A 13,728-nucleotide genomic window follows, 5' to 3' on the forward strand; every position below is an offset into this window, starting at 1 on the left:
ATTGTGAAGAAAGCCGTATAGAATGTGTTATTGGAAATTTCCTCAATATATATTTATTAAAGGGGCATGTGCTGTTCTACTAGAGGTGAAAATTATTATACCAGGGAGAAGTTTCTGGAATTCTATTGATTGGAAATCTAAGTCTTCAACAAATTCATGTGGGACAAGTCAGTTTGGAAGATACTTTTGTCTGCTTTGAATATTGATAATTTTCCTAGACTTTTCTGTATCCATTTGACAGAGCAGGGTCTGGGACATTGAAAAAGGAACAGAGTGAGGGAGCTGTTAGGGAAAGGGAGGTAGATACAGACAGAACAAGTGAGCATTAACACTTACAATGTTAAAGGTACTAGGCTAAGTGCAGAGGATATATATAGAAATAAACAAAACTGCTCTAATGGGCAAAGACCACATATAAAGGGTGATGAAAAGGGTAGTAAGGAAGGATAAGAGGAAGGAGGAAAAGGCACCTAATGTGGGGACATGGCAAAGAGCTAGAAGTCTTTGTTTCCAGTGAGGTGGAGATGGTCAGAGGAGGAGTCCATGGAAGGAGACTGCAGGAAGTAAGCACTTGAAGTTATCTCTAATTCTGATATTGCATTAGTACATGTATAACCTATATCATGATTGCTTGCTATCTGGGGGAATGGAGGGGAAATTTACAATCTTATAAAAAATGAATGTCAAAAATTGTCTATACATGTAAAGACAAAATAAAAAACTTTTTAAAAACAAAAATAATATACAAAAATACTATTTTAAAAATAGTGTTAAAAAGAAATTATTATAAAAAATACTGCATAAGCATACACCTTATGGAGACCAGAGGAGGAGCCCTCTCGATTGAGCACTGGTATATCTGGGATTTGTTCTGAGAAGATTCTATGTAGGTATTAAATTGTAATAATTTTCTTTCTCCGGTGAGATACTCCTAATGGGGTACTGGCTAACAGTTCAATCTACATACCAGTCCAGCTAAACAACAGTTTACAGAGGGAGAAAAGTCCATGTTCCTAAATGGAGGACTTTCTAGATAAGGGTTCTTAAGAGTTATGGAACCTGGGAACTGGGTGGGTTATAGAATCTGGGGATTGAGATACTATGAGGCAATAACTTTAGGTAGAAAATAAAGCAATTTTCACAACCAGACCCCAAAGCTAGTTGCATTGGAGGTTTTGTTGGTTGCTGTTCATAGAAATTACATCCTGACAGCTGTTGGGGTGCTGGTTCCTTCTGTCTCTTTCTTGCTGCCACCAGTTTTTTCCTGGAGTCATTTCTTTGCATGTGCTCTATAAGCCTCTTCAACTAATTAAACCTGTGACTAAACTCAAATACTACTTTACTCAGTAGGAAAGCAGTAACTTTATAAAAGTCATTAACCTCACAAGGTGGTACCAAATGAAAATACATAAAAGCCCCAGAAGGATTCTTGGATTACAGGCTGATCCCTACTAGTACAATGAAAGAAGCTGGGAATGCTTAGGAGATTCCTTTTAACCTTGTGAAGTTATCTTTTTTGTGATATTTCTAAATATGCCCTTTTAGACGTCTTGCAGCACCAAACTTGAACCTCTGACTTTACCACTTCACTTTGTTTTATTGTCCAAAAGTATGAGTGCTACTGTCAGAGATGGGATCATGGGCAGAGTGAATTCCCTGTGAATAATTGTGACAGAAAGACTATTGTGCTTGGAGTGAGGACACCAGGGTTTGAGTCTTGCCTGATCATGGTGGAGGAACTGGAATGCTCTTTGTTCCTCATTTCTACTTCCATGCCTCTACTCCCATCACTTGGCAACCTTTAAGGTTCCCACTATTTGAATTTATCACCCATTTTAGATGGCTATTGTCTGTTGACACCCAGAGCACTTCCTACCCCAAAATGTTCAATGCCTGAATCATAGCTTTTATTTCCTTCTGTCTTCATATTAGGAGATTCATGTATACACAATGGCGCTTCCTCAAACTCCTTAGTCTCCAGTTCTTGAGTCTACTCAATTCTCATAACCTATTCCTCCATTCCAAACTAGCTAGACAAAAAGATAATGTCATGTTTTTGAGTGACATCACTCACACATATTCCACTTCTGTGTTCATACACTTAGAAATTCCTCCATGTAATCATAATCATTCTATTTTCCCTTCTGTATTATGATCCCCCCAACCCTATTCTTCATTTTCACCATGACTACCAATCCCTTCACTCCTTAGATCTTTCCCAAACTATCACCTCTATATTGGCCAAACTCTCCTCCATCCCCTATCTCAATGCTTTGGTTAATCAGTTCAACTTTGCACTATTTTCTGTGCTCAAATCCCTTGTCCCTCATCCTATCATCATTAATGATGTGAATTACTCCCAATATTTGTTACCTTTGCTCCTATTCACATGCTACAGAATAGAGTTATAAGAAGTTGCAATACCATGCTGACAAATTTATGTTACATAATCTGAACTGAGCCCTCTATTGGAGCAATGCAATCTTTTTTCACTTCCCTGATTGATTCACACTCACTCATTTTAGTAGCTATTTTTACCTTTCATTCCTCCTCAAACCTTCCATGGAACTCCCTATACCCACCCTCTCATAGAAGAACCTCAACACATACTTCACTTAAAAGTGGAGGCCATTCGCCAAGAGCTCCCTCTTCTTCTCATCTCACATCACTGACATGTCTCTCCCCACCCCGCTCTCTCTGTTATCATCTTTGCCCCTCTTGAAGAGAGGGCCCTTTTCCTTGCCAAAGCAAACTCCTCTATATGCATCCTTGAGCCTATCCCTTCCCATCTTCTCCAAAAGAAAGCTGCCTCTACCATCCCCACTGCAATCTTCAATTTCTCCCTCTCTACTGACTTCCTTCCCACTGCCTATAAACATGCCCATGTGTCCTCCATCCCTAAAAATCCCTTATTTGATTGGCCTATCCCTTCTATCATCCTGTCTTTCTTGTCTAAACTCTTTGATGATGCTATTTATACTTGGTGCCTCCATTTCCTCTTCTGTCACTCAGTTCTAAGCCCTTTTCAATCTGACTTCTGTTTTCATTTGACTGATGCTTTCTCTTTTTTCTTTTTTTGGAAGGGCAATTGGTTAAGTGACTTGCCTAAGGTCACACAGCTAGTAAGTATTAAGTGTCTGAGGCCAGATTTGAATTCAGGTCCTCCTGACTCCAGGGCTGGTACTCTATTCACTTGATGCTGTTCTCTCAAAAGTCACTCAGTCATTTCTTAATAGCCAGATCTACTGGCCTTTTCTCACTCTTTAGCCTTGACTACTCTGCAGCCTTTGTTAATCACCATCTTCTCCTAGCTACTCTTTCCTCTTTAAGTTTTCCTGACCCTAACTCTCTTTCTACTTGTCTGACCACTCCTTTTCAGTTTCCTTTGCTCATTCTTTATCTAGGTCACAGTCATTAACAATGGGTGTCCCCCAAGGATGTCGTTGACCTATTCTCCTCTTCTTCAATACTGTATTGCTTGGTAATCCCTTCAGCTCCCAATGAGTTCAATTATCACTGATCTCTATGCAGTTGATTCTCAGATCTATGTGTCTAGACTCATACTCTCTCCTGAGCATCAGTTTCCCATCTCCAACTGCTTCTTGGATAGCTCAACTGAATTATTAAGTATCTCGAACTCAATACATCCAAAACAGAAATCATTAACTTCTTCCCTTACCCCCTCCCAAACTGTCCTATTGCTATTGAGGGCAATGCCATCCTCCCAGACTCACAAACTCAGTGTCATTCTCAACCCCTCTCTCAACTTTATATGTGTGTATACACATATATGTATATGTATGCAGACATTCGTTTATGTTCATATATGTACATATATACACATACACGTTTATATATACATACACACATAGTATGTGTGTATACAATAGAATGCCAAGTCTTAAAATGTTCACCATTCTAACATCTCTGGTATATATCCACTTCTTTCTCTTCCCACAGTCATCACCAGGTGCCAACTCACATCACCTTACACCTGGGCTATTACAATAGCCTCCTAGTCATCTCCCTGCCTCATCCCTCCTCACTCCAATCCATATTCACCTCAGCTGCCAAAATAATTTTCCTAAAATGCAAGCCTGACTACGTCAACCTTTCCCCACCCCTTACTCAGTAAATTCCAGTGGTTCCTAATTACCTGCAGATCAAATCTAAGAATGGCCTACTTTGTATTTAAAGCCCTTCACTATTCCATACCCGTGCACTAGCCAATCCTCATACCTACAGTTCTCCCTCTTCAGCTTTGCCTACTGCTGTCCTTGGCTTTCTTCAAGACTCAGATGAAATCCCAGCCTTCTATATGAGAACTGTCCCAGTTCTTTCTCAATTACACACACACACGTGCACACACATGTGTGCACATTCACATCAGTGCTTCCCTTATGAGATAACCTTCCATCTGCTCTGCATATGTCTTGTACGTACATAGCAGTTTGCTTGTTGTCTACTCTGTTAGAATGGGCTAGGATGCCCCTTGAGTGCAGGGACCATATTTTTGCCTTTCTTTGCACGCCCAGTACTGAGCACACTGTGTGATACATGATAAGTGCTTAATAGATATCCGTTGATTGCTGCTGTAGAACTAAGCAGAAGTCAGTTTTTAACACTTTCCGCCTCAGTCTCTCCCTATCTAAATTGGTATTAATAGCATTTGTACTATGTACCTCACAATCTAAAATGTGATCATGTATTTGTTTTAAATTATTTTTGTAATAAAAGTAAGAGTAATTTTCACTATCACTCCCTTTGCTCCCTTTTTCAGACTGTATTATCATCTATTCCACATCTCACCATCTTTTCCACAAAAAATAATATAATAAGGTCAGTTAGGTGGCGCAGTGAACACTGGCCCTGGAGTCAGGAGGACCTGAGTTCAAAACCTGCCTCAGACACTTGACACACTTATTAGCTGTGTGACCTTGGGCAAGTCACTTAACCCCAATTGCCTTGCCTTCCCCCCTATACCCCACCAAAAAAACAAACAAAAAAATAATCTACTTATCAAAAATCTTGCTAAAATCTAAATAAACCGTATTAATACAATTTCTCTGGTTCACTAGTTTAAAAATCCTAGTGCAGCATGACCTATTCTTAAGAAAGCCTTGCTAGCTCTTTGCAATCGAGGCTTTCCTTCCTAGATGTCAGAACCTAGATTCAAATCCTGGTTTTACCACTTCCTAACTGAGACCATAGACAAGACACTAGAAATCTCTCTGAGCCTCAGTTTTCTCTTCTGGTAAATGGGGATAATTGTAACTGCAGGGCTTGTTTCATGAGGTACTTCTGAGGTCTAAGTAAAATAAGATGTGGTAAGTGCCTTGTAAACTTTTAAGTTCTATGTAAATTTAACTTATTATTAAGTGACAACCTATGTCATATGTGTAGTGTGTGGCAAAGGCAGAATAGAATATGAAACCAACATGCTTTGATTCCAAATCTTCTAGGTTTAATGGACAGAGCACTAGGCCTAGAGTTAGGACAACCTGAATTCTAATCCCACCTTAGGAACTTGTTAGCTGTATGACCCTGGGCAAGTCACTTAACCCTGCTTGCTTCAGTTTCCTCATCTATAAAAGAGAGGAAATAATAGCCCCTATTTCCCAGAGATGTGAGGATAAAATAAGTTGACATTTGTACTGCACTTAGCACAGGGCCTGGCACATAGTAGATGCTTCATAAATGCTTGTTCCCTTCCCTGCCTCCCTCAGAATTTATTACTCCTTCCTTTGCTCCATATGACCTCTTCTTTCATTTATTATTATATATCATAATAGCTACGTAAGTGTCATATGTGTCCCTACTAGACTATAAACTCAATGAGGGTAGAAATTCTATCTTATTTAATCATTATAGCTCCACTCATCTACTCAGAGCTCAAATGTTTGGAGTGAATAAAAAAAGAGTAAAAATATCTAATTATGCTTTCCAAGGTCTCATAAATCTGATCTTGCCCTCTGTAATGGGAATGCAAATTTGGAAGATCTTCCCTGCCCCTAGGCTAAAGTGCACCTGAAGCGTGGGGTGGGAGGCTTGTTTTTCAGTAGATACTTTTTGATTGGCCAGTGGGTCAATAAAGTTGTTACATTATCTGAGCCAGGAGAAGGCTATATAAGCCCTGATGTGAGGCTTTGTTTTGGGGGCTCACTTTGAGAAGTGTTCTGTGATTTGATATGGATTCTGGGAAGCCGTTGTCTGGAGCCCCCCAGGCTTTGAAAAACCCAGATGTTGATTGGGTATGGATGTAATGGCTGGACAGTTTGGAAAGCTGTCTACTTGATCTGTTTCTGACTTGATAATTCTGCCTGTATACTTTGAAGTTCGGGGTGCTGACCTTTTTCCCCTGAACAAGGTAAACAATATATGGTCTGACTGATTAAAGTAAGCTTGTTAACGCATTTTGAGTTGCTTTCCTTTATCAAAGCAGATCCAAGAACCTGTGGTGGCAGCAACCCTGAGGACGCTTGGGGTGCTTGCTGCTACACCCTCTTTGCCACCACTGTTTAAGGCCTTCTCTTTCCTTTCTCAAATCTGTAGGTGACACAAAGCTTGTGCTTTGGGCTGCCCAGTGTTTGTTGTCAGACTCCTAACTCTGGCTCTCCCCAGCAACATTTCTGATCTGGGCCCCAGTCTTCTTGCCCTTCAATCAGCAGAGAGACCAGGAATGGACCACCCAAGCCCTGTCGTTGCAAAGCTGTTTACTCTCCTCCATTAACAGTGGCACTGTGCACTATTAGCAATTTTTTAGAATTCTCCTGGGTTCAATCTCATAGGATATTCATGTGGCCAATTTACTCTTTTATTAGACCTCAGGAAAGTGACTGAACAAACTGTAGGGGGAAAAAAGTAACTCTTTTGCAGAAGTTTGTTAATCTTCATTAGTGAAAATTTTAAACTCATGAAAACAGCTGTGCTCATGTGCTCTATTTTTAAAATTTCTATTTCAGGGGTGGCTAGGTGGTGCAGTGAATAGAACACCAGCCCTGGAGTCAGGAGGACCTGAGTTCAAATGTGGCCTCAGACATTTAACACATAAATTAGCCATGTGACCTTGGGCAAGTCACTTAATCCCAATGGCCCTCCAAAAAGCAAAAAAAAAAAAAATTCCTATTTCAAAACTGAAAACATGATCTAGAAAAAAAATTGAGGGTATCCATCTAAATAGGCTTCTGTCTCTTTACTCCCCTCACCTTCTTCAGCTTCTTCTTCCTCTGTAAAGGCCAATGCAATTACTTTATTCTATATCTGTTTGTTTCTTTTTGGATTTCTAATAGAATTTAACTTGAATTCCTGAATTTGGCAAGCCAAGTGATATTATGGCCCAAGATATTGTTTTTCATTAGCTGAGCAGGTACTTTAATTAGATTAGATACAAACATGGCAAAATTAAATATAATATATTCCATATATTAAGGCAATATTACATTCCTCCCCAGTCCCATCCTGCCAAGTACCGACCCCCACACACATACCAGGTTGGAATGTGATTCTTCCCTCCAAGGAAAGAAACAGGAAGGGAGAAGAAGATAGCACAGTAGAACCTAGTTCCTAAGTCTTTTTTTTTTTTATCAGATCTACAAATTACTTATTTTGGCAAAGCATATCCTTCTCTGCTTATTCATCTGTGAAATTAGTATGCTGCTGTTACTGCTTCACAGAAGATATTAGCAAACTATAGGTTGAGAGTTGGAACAGACCTCAAAGATCTTCTGGTCCAACAGTGACCTGGCCCATGAGTCCCTCTACAGCAGACTGCACAAGTGGTTATCTTGCTTCCACTTGAATTCTTTCCATGACAGAAGCCCTCATCCCCTAAAGCAGACCATTCTACTTTTAGACAGCTTGAATTGGTATTGGTATCCTTATTCTGATCTAAAATCTAGTCTTTCCCCTCCTTCCTTCTCTTAGTTTTAGAGCTGGAAGAGATGTCAGACTTCATCTAATCCAAGTCCCTCATTTTCAAGATATAGACTCAAGATTAAAAAAATAGACTCAGAAAGGTTAAGTCATTTGCCTAAAGTCTCACAGTTAATACGTGGCCAAGTCAGAATTTGAACTCAGATCTTCTAATTCCAGAGTGCTGGACATAGAATCACCAAAAAAAAAGGGAGGGGGGAAGGGATGGGAATAAGTTTTATTAAGCACCTTCTCTTTGCCAGACATTCTACCTCATGCTTTACAAATGTCATCTTATTTGATTCTCACAGCAACCCTGAGAGGGTAGGTGCTATTATTATCCCCATTTTGTAGTTGAAGAAACTAAGGCAGAAAGAGGTCAAGTGACATGACTGGGGTTCCATAGCTAGTAAATGTCTGAGGCTGGATTTGAACTTGGGTCTTCCTGACTCTAGGCCCAGCACTTTATCTACTGTGCCATCTAACTGCCCCTCAGCAATGAGCAGTTTTGCATCAAGATCTGGACTTAAATCCCACCTCTTACATATACTAGCCATGCAACTCCAGGCAAGTTACTTAACCTCTGTGTGTCTCAAACAATTCCCCAAGGTTTATATAATTCAATTTCAATCTGTGTTGGTGGAGGGAATTTTCACACCTCACAACTTACATCACTTCTCACGCCTAGGATTTCCCTCACTGTCAAAAATCACATATCCTTCTCATATTCAAATATATTTTGTATTTACTTCTCTCTGTATATATTGTATCCCCCACTAGGAAGCAACTTCCACTAATTGGTGTTAATTCTGTTTTTAGCTGCCAAAAAAAAGAAAATCTAATTTTATTTTACATGAAAGCCCTTCAAATATTTGAAAACTGCTATTATGTCCCCTGTTAAGTCTTCTCTACTCCAGGCTAAACATTTCCAGTCTCTTCAACTAATCCTTGTATGTCCCCAGCCCTCTCACCACTGTGATCATCTTTCTCTGGATACATTCCATCTCATCAATGTCTTTCCAAAAAGCTGGAATCCCTGACTAAACACAATATTCCAGCTGTGGTCTGAATAAGGAAGAGGGACCATGATTATCTTCCAAAATGAAAGATGATGTATTAATTAAGTTATTCTTGCTTATAGGGTGGCAAAGAGGAAACATGGGAAAGCACAGATGAGGCAGGGAGACATTAGTACCCCTTATAAACAGGAATCAAATCAATCAAAATCCTACCTATTCCTGAGACCAAATTCTTGTTGTAGTAAAATAGTAGTTTATGAAACAGGAGTTACTCTGCCTTGCTGGTAATTATGGCAGTTAGATTATTGATGATGTCCAGGAAATGTACTTGATCCATGGCTTATGAAAAGATGGCTAATCTGAAAAAGAATGGAGAAAACACACTTTTTTCCCTTCGTTGTAGACGTGGGGAACTATGGGTATTGAATATTGCCTGAATTATTAGATACGATCAGCATCTTTGGTTGGTTTTGCAGAACTGCTTTCTTTTATCTTTTAAAAAAAATATTGTTTCAAGCCAAGGAGAGGTGAGGTAGGGAATGCATTCAGAAATAAATGTGATGATGATACAACAATAGAAATAAAAACGAAAATTTAAGAAACATTTTTTTAAAAGAAAAGGTGAGAAATCATCACTATCCCAGCATGCTTTGGGATGCCACTTTCCTTTCTGCTTGGCTCTAATGCTTTTTTTTTTTTGTAAAATTCTATTTTAATTGTAGTGAGTAGGGCTCTAAGCAGCCATAGCACCCAGCTGAAATGGCACAAAGCCCCATTTTCACAAAGACTGGCAAAGATGAGTTGCTACATAATTTAACCAGCCAGTAGGAAGATTAGAAGACAAAAGGCCCATCCAGCAAAATCCCGTCAAATTGCTCCTCGCCCTATGTCTGGTCCTATCTGGTCCATTGCGAGGTGCCCTACTCTGTAATACCAAAGTACATGCTGGTAGAGAATTCAGCTTGGAAGAGCTTCATGTGGCTGGCATCCATAAAAAAGCGATACAGACCATTGGTATCTCTGTGGAGCTTTGTCACCAAAATAAGTCTATAGAGTCTCTCCAGACAAATGTGCAGCAGCTGAAAGAATATCATTCCAAGCTGATCCTCTTCCCGAGGAAACCATCTGCACCCAAGAAGGGAGACGAATTTGCTGAAAAACTCAGCTTTTAGAACCAGTTATGCCCTTCAGAAGTGTTTACAAGAAGAGAGGGCTCACATTGTTACTGAAGATGAGAAGAATTTCAAGGTGTTTGCCAGTCTTTGAATGGTCTGGGCCAATGCCCATCTTTTTGGAATCTGAGCAACACAAACCAAGGAAGCTGGAGAACAGGATGTGGAGAAAAAAAAAGTAAACAGATTCTGAGAACTTTTAATAAAAATAAAACAAAGTTTAAAAAAAGAAAAGGTGGCAAAAAAATCATTCTTTTTTAACTCAGACAATAGAAATTTCTCAGAGTCACACAGTCCAAGCCTTGAAATTAAATGTGGACTGAATGATCAGCATTTGTCAACTGATTTCCCAGCAAATGCTGAGTTTTTGCTGTGGTGGAATACGGTGCCTCTTTTAATGGTAGCTGGATTATGCATCATTCTCCATAAGACATCCAGCTGAAGATTTGCCCACTTCAGGGTAAAAAATTAGCTTTTGTTTTCCCTCCATGTTTTCCTTCTGTAAAGAAAACTGCTAGTTTAACTCCCTTTGTTCAAATGGGAGGAAACAAGAAATTTATTACCTTTCCAATGTAGCTGTCACCACCCAAATAATTGAATCAATTTTATAGCAATAAAAAATGCAATGAATTCCACTACGGTCCTGCCTTCAAAATGCTTATAGTCTACTGAGTCAAGTTATTTCTCTCCTTCCACCTCACCTACAATATCTAAAAGCCAAACACCTGAGGATCTCATCCATTTTTAAAAAATAAACAATATGAAAATATGATGTATTATACTAGCTTTGCTCTTCTTTGTCATACTATACTACACTCTACTATACTGTATGGTAATCCAGCTGATTTTCCTGTGTTGCTTGAGATCACTCTGTTTCATACTCTCATCTCAGAATACTTAATTTCCTCCCTTGTAAAACAGAGTAGGCAAGGTATGATTGTGATGGTTATCTTCTTCCTATCCTTTTATTTTTTTTTTATGTCTTTGTCTGAACACAACTATTGACTTTGTGGCCAGCAACATAAAAATGAATAAATGATTTATTTGCTTCATAGCAACTGGTGGTACTTTGTTATGTTTTGTTTACCAAGCAATAGCCCACTTCTTTCAGGAAGGAGGAAATGATTAAGTCTCCTCAGCCAGTTTGACTATTAAGGGACACTGACTGTATTAGGAAATTCAAATACTAATAGCTTTGCCACACCATAGTTTTATGGTGGCATTAATTTCCTTTCTTGGTATACTAGGGGTTTCTGGGAAAACAAGGGTGCTAGAGTTCCTGGTGGGAAATGGTGAGTAATTTAAACAGAGTAGAGTAGTGCTCTGGTTTCTCTGGCAGAGACTAACCTGACAAGAGAAAGGTGCCAAGCTTTACTTCCTTGGCAAAATGCAATTGTTTAGGTTGTTTTTGTTCATTTGGCAAAGGAGCTCCCTTATACTAAAGCTCTGAATTCAATACAGAAGGGACACAAATGAAATGGTAGAGAGTCCTCCTGCTCTGCTTTTTTGCCCCAGTATTTTGATAGGAACTGTGGTCGTAGCTAACAATCTAGAACAGAGGGGCAGCTAGGTGGCACAGTGAATAGAGCACTGGCCCTGGAGTCAGGAGGACTTGAGTTGAAATTCAGCCTCAGACACTTGACACCTACTAGCTCTGTGACCTTGGGCAAGTCACTTAATCTTGATTGCCTCACCTCCACCCTGAAAAAAAAAAAAAGAAAAACAATCTAGGACAGAGAAAAGTCACATTACCAAGGTAATGTGATAAATCAATAAATCCAAGGCACAACTAGATAGATAGATGCATACACAACTAGATAGATAGATGCTATTTAATGTGGACTGTGCAGTAAATGTAAAGCATTTAATGTGGACTGTGCAGTGTACTAAGCACGAGGGATTCAAATACAATCCAGGAAGACAGTCCCTGCCAAAGCTCATATTCTAATAGGGGCAACAGCATAAAAGGGAGCTAATGGGAGGAGTTGTCATGGAAAATAGTGGCCAGGAAGTGAAATAGAGACTTGGTTTCAAGCAACATAAGGTAAAAGCTAATCCATCAGAGCTCAGGGTCATGCTATGGGCAGTATCCAAGGTTCCTATGGGAAGGAGGTACAGATGATAACTAGGGTGGAGGCAGTAAGGTTTGGCTCTAGTGGACAGGAAGTGGCATTCACATAGCACTTTTTCATTTATTTTGTCCCACAAAAAATCCTGTGAGATCACTGTCATGGGGATTATTGTCTGCATTGTAAATGAAGAAAGTGAGGCTGAGGGTAGAACCAAGATGGTGTATTAGAGGCAGGTATCCAACTGAAGTCTCTCAATAGTCCTCTCCAAACAACTTTAAAATAATGCCTCAGATCAAATTTTGGAGTGGCAGAGCTAACAAAAGGTCAAGATAAGATGTTTTTCCAGCCTAAGAAAAATTAGGTAGTTGGCAGGAGAGGTCTGTGAAACTGGGGTGGAGGCCTCTCCAGAGTGCAGATACTTGGTGACAGCAACAGTGACCACAGCAACAGTAGCAGCTTCAGGAGCTCTTAGCCCAGAGACAGTAATGGAGTCAAGACAACTGATCAAAATAGATTATGGGGAACCCTTTGCTGGCACTGGGTGCAGCTGGCACTAACTAGCAGCTCCATTGTTGATACACAGTTCTGGGTTGCAGTTCTGGGGTAGAAAGGAGTGCTTATAGTAGGTCATAAGGGAACTGGGGCCCTGGTCCCAGTTCCAGGGTCAAGAGGAATTCTAGTGCTTGTAGATGCAGGGGAGCAAAGACCCATCCCAGAGCACAGACCAAGGGACCAATGATCACACCTCTCTGGACCACACCACCTTGGAAGCACCAAAAACTTCAGACCCCCTAAACTAGCTCTGAAAACCATGACATGAAAAAGCTTTAAATGAGTATCTCCACTGCTGCCTCTTCCTCCTCCTTTCTTCTCCTTCTTCTCCTCTTCCTCACCATCACCACCATCATCTTCCTCCTCCTCTTCCTGCTCCTTTTCCTGCTGCTGCTGCTTCTTCCCCCATTCCCTTGGAGTGGAGTATCCTGGTGCCTCTTTTGTGAAGGGGTAGCTGAGGAGACCCCCGGATTCTCTATGGCCAGTGAGAAGCTGAAGGAAGGAGTCAAGACTGAAAACAACAACCACATTAATTTGAAGGTAGCAGTGCAAGATGATTTGGTAATGCCATTTAAGATTAAGAGTCACACACCACTTAGTAAACTAATGAAAACCTATTGTGAATGATAGGGTTTGTCAAAGAGGCAGATCAGATTCCAATTTGATGGACAACCAATCAATGAAAATGACACAGCTGTACAGTTGGAAATGGAGGATGAAGATACAATTGATTTATTCCAGCAACAGATAGGAGGCGCTTACTGAAAAGAGAATCTATAACTCTGCTCCAGAACTGTGCTCCCAAGAAAAGCAATATATTCACAATTAGAAAGCCAAGATTTGGTTCATCCTCATCCTGACTACTGCAGTATCGTTTTCTCTCTTCTTTGATTCCCTTCCCCCATTCCTTTATTGTAAGTAAAGTAACTGGTGTATGTCATAGGCGTAATGAATGTTTTTTAACTAAATGGTCCAATGGTATGTTTTGATCAACATCAAATG

At 40.0% G+C, this 13,728-nt stretch overlaps 1 protein-coding gene and 1 pseudogene across 4 annotated transcripts in view; both read left to right on the forward strand.

Annotated features, from left to right (window-relative positions):
- KCNG2 (potassium voltage-gated channel modifier subfamily G member 2) overlaps window positions 1-13,728 on the forward strand; it is a 174,302-nt gene that overhangs the window by 101,144 nt on the left and 59,430 nt on the right. The gene's annotated exons all lie outside the window — the stretch shown is intronic.
- On the forward strand, window positions 9,346-11,777 carry LOC138166482 (large ribosomal subunit protein eL13 pseudogene; annotated as a pseudogene).

Source organism: Petaurus breviceps, unplaced genomic scaffold (genome assembly GCF_028583685.1).
Source record: "Petaurus breviceps papuanus isolate PSGF00001 unplaced genomic scaffold, PetGlider_PUasm1.0 224, whole genome shotgun sequence".
In the NCBI taxonomy this organism is placed as follows: Eukaryota; Metazoa; Chordata; class Mammalia; order Diprotodontia; family Petauridae; genus Petaurus; species Petaurus breviceps.